Below are 9342 nucleotides of genomic sequence, written 5' to 3'. Positions count from 1 at the left end.
CACCACCCCCCTGACTTTCTCCTGCAAGGAAAACAAGGAACACATAACAACACCTGCAAGGTTGTTTTGTGTCCCTGAGGATTGTTTTAATTCTTTCCCAGACTACTTTCTCAGGACCAGCCTGAGAAGCTCTGCTGCCTGTAATATGTACAGGCACTGTCAGAATTTAGCATCCATAGGATTTCTTAAGTTTATTTCACCCTTCATCCTCCATTTCTACAAGCAGAGGGAATCGGTTCCTGAAAAATGAGATTACTTTGAATAGGTAAAAAAAATTGATTCTCCCCCTTTGCTCTGCTCTGGTGAGACCCTGCCTGTAGTACTGTGTTCAGCTCTAGGGTCCTAAAGAAAAAAAAGGATGTGGATCTTTTGGAGCAAGTCCAGAGGACCCACAATGAGGGTCAGAGGGCCAGAGCTCCTCTGCTATGCAAATGGGCTGAGAGAGTTGGGGGTGTTCAGCCCAATCCCCCTGGAGAAGAGAAGGTTCTGAGGAAACCTTAGAGCCCCTTCCAGCACCTAAAGGTCTCCAAGAGCTGGAGAGGAACTCTTGGCAGTGGCATGGAATGACAGGACAAGGGGGGATGGCTTTAAATTGTCAGAGGGCAGGCTTAAATATTAGGAAAATATTCTTCAGTGCAAGGGTGGTGAGGCCCTGGCACAGGTTGCCCCATCCCTGGCATTGTTCAAGGCCAGGTTGAACAGGCCTTGAAGCAATGTGGGATAGTGAAAGATGACCTTGCCCATGGCAGAAGGGTGGAATTAGATGATCTGTGGTTCCCTTTTAACCCAAATCATTTTGTGGTTCTGTGATTCCATGAATTGCTGTGTTAACTTTCCACATTCTTAGCTATTTTAATTATTTCTATTAGCCTTTTATGCTGTTGCTTTTTTTAAAACAAAATAAAGCAATGAGGTACAGTTAACATTGGTGATTTTCAGGATTTGGAAAACAGTCTGCAATATTAAATTTCCATTACAATAAAGAATGTGGAGAATGTTTGTACAACTTCTGTCTTCCCAGAATGCCATTTGTGTTGTTAGGTTCTTTTGTTTGTTTTTAAGGCACATCCCTTTCTATCTCTCTTTCTATGCACTTTAAAACATGCTGTGTAACCACCCATATCAGAGATATCTCCATTAGCAGAGTACAGCCTATGTGCCATATTGGATACACTTGATTATGGATGAGCTGCTCTTCAGTTAAAATAAGGATACAGAAAGATGGCTTAGGTCTCTTAGTGCCATCTTTGAATTAAAAAATAATTACAGCGTGACATTAAGTTAAGAGGAGTTTTTCTTTTGAGGCTTGTTCAATTCATCGTTATACATGATTTTTAATATTGAAAGATACTTTGCTAATCTGTGCAACAAAACAGCAAAGGAAAAATGTAACTCAGTGAAGGCTGAGGAAGACATGACAAAAAATACAAGCAAAGATACAAAAAAAAAAAAAACCACAAAAAAAAACCAACAACAAAAAAAACCCCAAAAACAAATAAACAAAAAAAAAAAACACTAAAGGAAAAATGCTTCCCATCTCCCTTCTTACCTCTCCACTGGGGGGGATGTCTGATAATGGGTTTCATGACACAGCTGAGCAACCCTTCTTCCAGATTTGGGTCTGTCTTGGCCCTTCATACTAATTACTATCACCTTGGAAGATATTTAAGAAAGCAAGATGGAGATAGGCAGTTCCTACTGCTTTTTTATGGCAATTTTTACAACTGAAACATGGTGTCTTGTACACTGTGGATGGATTAAAGTCTGTGTGAACAGGATTGCTGTTTTTCAATGAGTCTCAACAATTTAAGATCTTAAGCAGTTGGTAATGTGTAAAACTCTTGATGTGACACTGATAATAAAGTTTTCATATTGCTGCTTATGTAATTGTTGGTACAGTACTTGCACAATAACACTGCAGAGCAACTCTTGAGAGTTGCTCTCATATGAGACCTTGCTTCTCCACTGACATGGATATTACTCTCAAATATGACATATTTTCTGTACCTGCTAGGTAGGAATTGCCTTAATTTAATCCTAGAGTCTGATATGATCCATGATCGTAAGTTATGTGATGAGGCATGGTAAAGGTCTAACAAAAAGAATGTATATTCTTGCTATGCTGGCATCCAAACTCAGAGACAGAAAAAGGCAGAATATGGCCAAATGCTGGTATTCGTACAAGGAGGTAATGTCAGGCATTCCTGTTGTCCAGGTACTCTATTCCCCTGGAAACACAGGTGATGCAAATAGGTGGATTGGCTGGTTAGGACCGTAGAGTGGTTGGAAGGGTGACAAAGAAAAGGAGGAAGGCAAATGCAGAATTGCTAGACAGTTTGGCATAGAAGTAACTAAACAAATTTATGTCAATGCAAATTTTCATTCTCACAAGAATACATTATCCAGAGGAAATCTGAGTTACAGATATGTGAGTTCAGTTGTAGACTGGAACAGTATCTTGTGCAGTATCTGCTGTAAATTACATACACAAGCCCATAACTTTTTCAATTATTATCTGCTTTGACTGAGGCATGAAATAGCCAGGCTTTCAAAAGCAAGCCCAATTACCATAGGAGGTGATCTCAGTCCTTCTCTCCCCTGCTAAAGAACAAAACCTTAAAAGCACCAATATTAAGAAGCATCCTTTCCAAGTGACAAGGGACACTGTCTTCTCTTGTGAAATGTAATATGAGCTAATCTGCTGCCATAGAGAGATCTTTCCCTGCAGTGAGAACCAGATTTAAAAGATGGAGCAGTAGGTTCAAGTACCTACATGGTGAAGACCAGTGAAGACCACTGCCAGCTCTAAATTCGTTAGAAAGGGACTGTAACCTTATCTGAAATCTGCAAGTCTGACTTTGTTCCTCTGGGAATTCCTGACCACCACCTGGCATGAACTTAAGCAGAAGCTAGAACCCTTTATTGCCATAATGGTGTCCCTATGCTCACCTGTTGCAAGACTAGATGTGCCTAGTCCTTGTGTATTTCAAGGCAGCTCCTTGTCTCCTTTTTACCACATACACTGCAATTTTTCATTAGTTAGAAGGATACTCGTATTTAGTCTTCCCTAATTTTCCATTCACCATGCTAAACCCTGCTACTGTTATAAGCATATATACAGTAGTTGCCAAAATACAGCCAAAGCCTATTGTATTCATATTATATACTCTGTGATTAATACACTTCTCCAAATGGCTCATCTTTCATTGTTTTACAGAAAAAATCTTTGAAGAATTAATGTGTCATTGCTCATTATGAGGAAATGGATATTGTGGAGGGTGACAGCCTAGAGACTCCGTGCTCCCGTGCAGAAGACGAAGCCTAAAGTCTGGACAGCTTGAAGAAGCCCCCTAAATGAAAGGCCTCAGGTGGGCACCACTCTCCATCATGGTGGAGAGGAGCTGCCCCCAGTGTGTCTTGCAACACATGTTAATCTTACAAATCCTATTTGCCCTTCCCCTTTTGTTCTGCCCCTGAGCTCTCAGTCCATTCGCCTGCTGCTCTACCCCACCCCCTGCTTTTCCCATATAAACCCCTGCACCCTCACTTCCCGCAAAGTTCTTGTCCCTGGCACCCTTCACTGAGTGCTCCCTTTATAATAAAGGCTCTGTCTCTGAGGAACGCCATACCAGGCTCTGTCTCTTGTCTCCGTGTCACCTGGAGCTGACCTGCTGCTCTGCGGACCCAGCTCGTTGTGCCAGAGTCCTGCCTGTGCCTCGACAGTGTGCCCATTAGGATGCTTCTCTAGGAAGGTCGTGGCATGCCAAGAAGACCACTGCCCGTTGCAACAGGATATCCCTGCAAGTTGTGCAATATCAGTGAAGGTTGCAAAGCTATTCACAGGTGCTGACAAAGCAGCAAATGAACTATATACCAGAATATCTTGGAAAATCTTAGATTAAATTTAAACAGTGTTAATGAGTTATCATTTAAATGTCAAATGAAACTAGCATTTTTTGCAGCTAAATGCCACTACAATAATTGTCCGTATGAAGCAGATGTCATACATCAGATGCAATGTTTAAATTTCCCCTTTTTTCTAATCATCATGAATGTCATGTTGAAACGTATTTATAACGTTTCAATTATATGACTTCTATGCCTTTCAAAGCAATTGGGTTCAGCACTATCACCATTAAATTTTTAGGTACCTGTAATTTAAATAGAATAGTGAAATGACCACTAGTTGAATTGTTTAATATCTTTTAGAATTCAATCCACAGTAAGTCAAAATTTAGTAGTCACTGTGTGAGTATGTTTAGGTTATTCTAGAATGAGTTACAACACTCCTTGAAACTATAGACTACATATGCTCCTACTCCTAGTAGTTTCATGCTCTAGAGCTGATTTCAAAGTCAACAACAGAAATACAACTAATTTAAACATACAAGCTTCATACAAGTAAATTCTATCACAAACATTAAACATAATAGTATTAGAAAGAGTGATAAGTAGACTACCTGAGAAGTCAATGTTTAGATTAACATATTATAAGGTTGTGGATGGGCTTAGCAGCTGGTCTGCAGGCTCAACAGCTGAGTTAGCAAAAGAAAAAATTGATAAAATACAACTTTATCCATAGCAAGGAAGAAAGCAAGGCTGTTAGTATGGAAACTGATAAACTAGGTACATAAGAGATATTTGCAGTTAGGGGATACATGCCTTCTGAGCAGCATACATACCTTAATAATCTGTTGTAAACCCTTGACAATTAATTATTGACATTAATTGCTTTGTACCAATAAGATACAATGAGATATTTCTTTGCCCAAAATGAATATGATGAGCTATTTTGATGTAACTAATGACTTAAGATCATGCTTTTTTAAGGGTATAAAACTTGAGAACACCTTGTAATAAAGAAGCCTTTGTTGTCTCTGCACAAGGGATGTGTGTCCATCTCAACAATGATATAATGTCAAGAAGTTTAGGAGTCTGGGCAGTTACAAAATATATACCACAGCATTTTATCTATTAAATCTTGCAGTTCGATTAATTTAGTGTCTTGAGTCATAGAATCCCATAACAAAAATACCTAAGAATTGGAGTTAGCATATTGGATTTTAACACCCTATTTCTTCTTTCAAATTGAGAAACATATCTTAATGGAAAAAAATCATCCCATGAAGGAAGACATACAGAAATCAAACTAAGTAAAATAGGACACCTAAACTATCCTAGCGTAACATATGAAGGAAGTGGTTCCATGTGAATATATACATAAGGAAATAGGAATCTTCATATACAGAATGGATGTTTTAGATGTATAAGACTGACCTTAGACACAGTTACTCATTTTGCAAATACAATTTTATATGCCTCACATGCAAATACTAGTTTCTGTAGAGTGAGTAAGTGTATACAGAAGATTTGATGGTACCATGTGAGCAGACATTTTAAAACTTAATTGGCTTTATACTGATCTGATGTCCAGGAAATTAGATCTGGCTACATCTTAGTATAAAGAAAAATCTGTTACGTGAATCAGCATTTTTCTCTCCTTACTTTTCAGTGACACAATTCATGAAGATGTTAATTTAAAAATGTAGGCCAAAAAGAATTTTTTTTTTCTAGTAACTTACATGAAAATTTTAAACTCATGTTATCAAAATTCATTCAAGTTATCAAAGTTATCAAAATAACTTGCACTACTATTATTTTATAAGCTTCATTATATAAACATTCCTTGAAAAGACCAATCTATAGCTTACACATTACACTACATTATATTACAGCTGTATCTAGAGTTTTACCCTTTAATTGTTCTATTAAGCAGGACATAAATTTCTACCATCAATGCAGAATATGAACATGCTGACTAATATATGCATTAAAGATTTTTCTTGATTTTTACAGGTGATACGTATATCTATGCCTGACAGAAATATCCTTTATTTAAATACAAGATATAGGTAGATGTTTTTTATTAAGCCATTGGAACTAATAACCACAAACTGAGAAATTATTTTATTGAAATGAGTGAGAATGATGTATTCCTCAATGGTGTTACTGACTGTTTATTTAAAAATTTCAGAGTAAACAGCACAAAAAATTACCCAAATTTAAAATGAAATACAGTCTTCCATGCAACATCTGGGTTTATCCTGCACAGGTTACATCACCGGTCTCAGAGGAAGTTCTGTAGTTATTAAGAGTGTAGCTATATTTTCCTGTTTGTTCATTCTAATCATGCTTTTTTTCCTTTCCTAGCTGCTGTAGAAGCATCTATACAATCATCCAAGATATCTAAGCAGCTACAAAAATACAAAGACGTTTGTCAACATGTAACTTTTGTCCATCAACAAGCCAGCGGTACACAGCAGAAACCTAAGCTCCATCATTACTTAGAACCCTTATGGAACTTAGATGCAATTAACTAAGCATGAAAATTATTGCATAGAAATATTTTCATGTTTAAAATTGAAAAAAAAAAAAAAAGCTGTCCTTTGCAACTCAGTTTTTCATTTATTCTTACTGAAAAACCTCAATAAATAACACATCAGCTTCCAAAGATGAGGATAATTTTAGTGCTGCTTAAAATGTAACACAATTGTTCAGTGTATCTATACATGGAGTCAGTATATACAGGCTTATGGGAGAATCCAAACATGCTTTCTATGAAGGCATAAATAAATACAGGTAAACATAAAAAAAAAAAAGTTTCTCTTGCATTTATACACAGACAATAACATGAAATTTTAATAAAAGGATCACAGACATTATGAAAGACTAGTAAAGCAATCATGTAGCACTTTTTGGTATGCTACTAAAGGTAAAGGAGCGTTGGGCTGACAGGATGTCATGGCTTACAAGTTGAGCTAGGAGACAAGCCCCAGGCACCTGCCTGCTTAATGCCCCACTGGCAGGACTAGGGAGAGGATTGGAACGGTAAAAGCCAGAAAACTCCTGGGCTCAGATATAGACAATTCAATAGGAAAAGCAAAAACCATGTACACAAGCAAAACAAGGAATCAATTCACCGCTTCCCAAGGGAATGTAGTTGTTCAGCCATCTTCAGGAGAGTGGGTCCCATCATTTGTAATGGTGACTTGGGAAAAATCATGCCATCACTCTGAATGTTCTCCTTCCTCCTCTTCTTTCTTATCTCTATTTTATGTACTGAGCCCGATGTCACGTGCTCTGGAATACCCCTTTAGTCAGTTGGTGTTGCCTGTCCTGGTTGGGTCTCCTCCCAGCTGCCATGCACCCACAACTTCCTTGCCAGCGTGGCAAGTGTATGAAAAGCAGAAAAGCAATATATGTAGCATGACAGGGAGTTGACTTCCAATGCTTAAGAACTGACACAAGGTGATGTGTAAAACCTCCAGCACCAACTGACTTGGGATGGCAACCTTGTCTGCAAAGTAAGCAGAAAAGGTGTGTTGGGTGCAGAGATAACAGCTCTGATATTACTAAGCTGATATTACTAAGAGCTCTTTCTCTGCAGAATCTTTTTCAAATTTAAAACTGTTCTCACCAAAATAAACCTCCTGAAAGAGTGTTGTAGACACATTATCCCCTCCTGAGTGAAATTCTTAGCACAGCTGTCCTTCTAGTCCCCGCACCCCCCCACACATGCTGCTGCCCTGGAAGGCACTTAGAAAAGCTTGCCTCATAAAGGGAATCTTATAAATATTTACACTGCACTTCTATATTTAGGCTTATTGCTACTACTGCAGTGACAAGGCTGTTTTAAAATTATTTTGCTTAGAAATCTGTGAGGGAAAGCAAGAAGCAGTAAAGGGAAACTCACAGAAAGAGCAGCCTACAACATTCTTTGAAATTACAATTTCTTAAAGCAGAAAAACAGCAGTAAATGGATGTATTCCAATGGTATAAACTGAGGGCTAGAGCCAACTTCTCTTTTCACTGTGACCCTGGGCACAAAACCAGCATAATTCCATATATCTTAATACTGTAAGTTGGAAGCAGAGTTAGCCCTCAGAAGGAAAGACATGAAACAATTCCAGTAGATAAAAAGAGCTTGAGAGCTGTGAAAGTAGTAGCAGTAGTTTGTTTTACTGGCCTCAGGAAAAATTCACTAAATACTTTTGGGTAATGCAAAGCTTTGAAAACCTGAATGTTTAGATGCTTTCTGAGAACTGTAGAGAAACATGCAAGTGTAAACGTGCTGCTATTTGTCAGCTCTGTTAACACTGGGGAGGGAAAAAAAAAATCGAACGATATCTACCTATTGCATTGCCTGGTAATGACAAATATATGATCCCAGAGGTACTTCGGTGTAAAGTGAAGCTGATGTACCAAACAAACCCGCTTAAAGGAGAAAAATGGTTGATGATGAAGGTAGGTATAGGTTTGCAGAAGGGGTTGAGAGCTTACAAACTTGAATAACATGAAAGACATACTTTCAGGGAAGTACAGAGTAAGTAGCAATGCAGTCACAGTTAAAAGCTAAACAGTACCACCTACCAGGATGTATTTTTAAAATTTATTTTTAGAATAGAATCAGAATCATTAAAGTTGAAAAATATCACCAAGATCATCGAGTTCAACTATCAATTTAACACTGACAAGTCCACCATGAAACCATGTCCTCATGCACCACATCCACGGTTTTTGAACACTTTCACGGATGGCGAGTCCACCGTTGCCCCAGAAGCCTGTTCCAGTGCTTGACCAACCTCTAAGTGAAGTATTTTTCCCTAATATCCAGTCTAATCCTCCCTTGACAAAACCGTTTCCACTTGTTCTATCAATACCTGAAGGGAGAGCGTAGTAAGGCGCCGACTGGTCTCTTCTGCTGTGCCTGCAGTGCCAAGACCAGGGGAAACAGCCTGGAACCAAGACGGGGAAGATTCAGATTACACAGAATCATACAGAATACGCTGAGCTGGAAGATACCCAATGGCGCTTCTTCACTGTTAGGGCGGTCAGGCACTGGAACACGTTACCTAGGGAGGTAATGGAGTCATCATCCCTGGACGTGCTCAATAAGCATCTGGATCTGGCGCTGGATCACACGGGTTCAGAGTCACAGTGCTCATGTCGGATTGAACTAACGGATCCCACCCTAGTCCCGCGCGTTCCCAGCCCCTCGGCCGCGGAACGAGCCTTTTGTTTCCCTGGCCCGCACAGTCCCGTCGCTCCGCGCCCGCCGTCCCGCACAGCCTGGACAGGCCCGCACCGCCCGCGCAGGCGCAGAGGCGCCGCGCAAGCGCGGAGCTCCCCGGGCGGGCGGGTGGCGCTTCTCTGGGGCGGCCGCAGGCCGAGGCAACCGCGCGGGGCCCTGCGGAGCGGCTCAGCCCCCGCCCAGCCGGGCATTGTTCCCGGCCCGTCTCCGCCGGGAAGTTTCGGCCGCGTCCCGGCTCCGCTGTCTGCCGG

General features: G+C 40.0%; 1 long non-coding RNA gene across 1 annotated transcript; it reads right to left on the bottom strand.

Moving 5' to 3' along the window:
- Positions 1-6001: 6001 nt before the first annotated feature.
- LOC107215999 lies at positions 6002-9154 on the bottom strand. Its single transcript, XR_001525343.2, has 2 exons — positions 8913-9154; positions 6002-8795 (listed from the first exon to the last, which is right to left on the bottom strand). It is a non-coding gene; the product is annotated as an uncharacterized LOC107215999 (long non-coding RNA).
- Positions 9155-9342: the final 188 nt, after the last annotated feature.

This window comes from Parus major, chromosome Z (assembly GCF_001522545.3).
Source record: "Parus major isolate Abel chromosome Z, Parus_major1.1, whole genome shotgun sequence".
NCBI lineage: Eukaryota > Metazoa > Chordata > Aves > Passeriformes > Paridae > Parus > Parus major.
The sequence above is the reverse complement of the archived record's forward strand: the minus strand, read 5'-3'. Positions and strand labels throughout refer to the sequence as shown.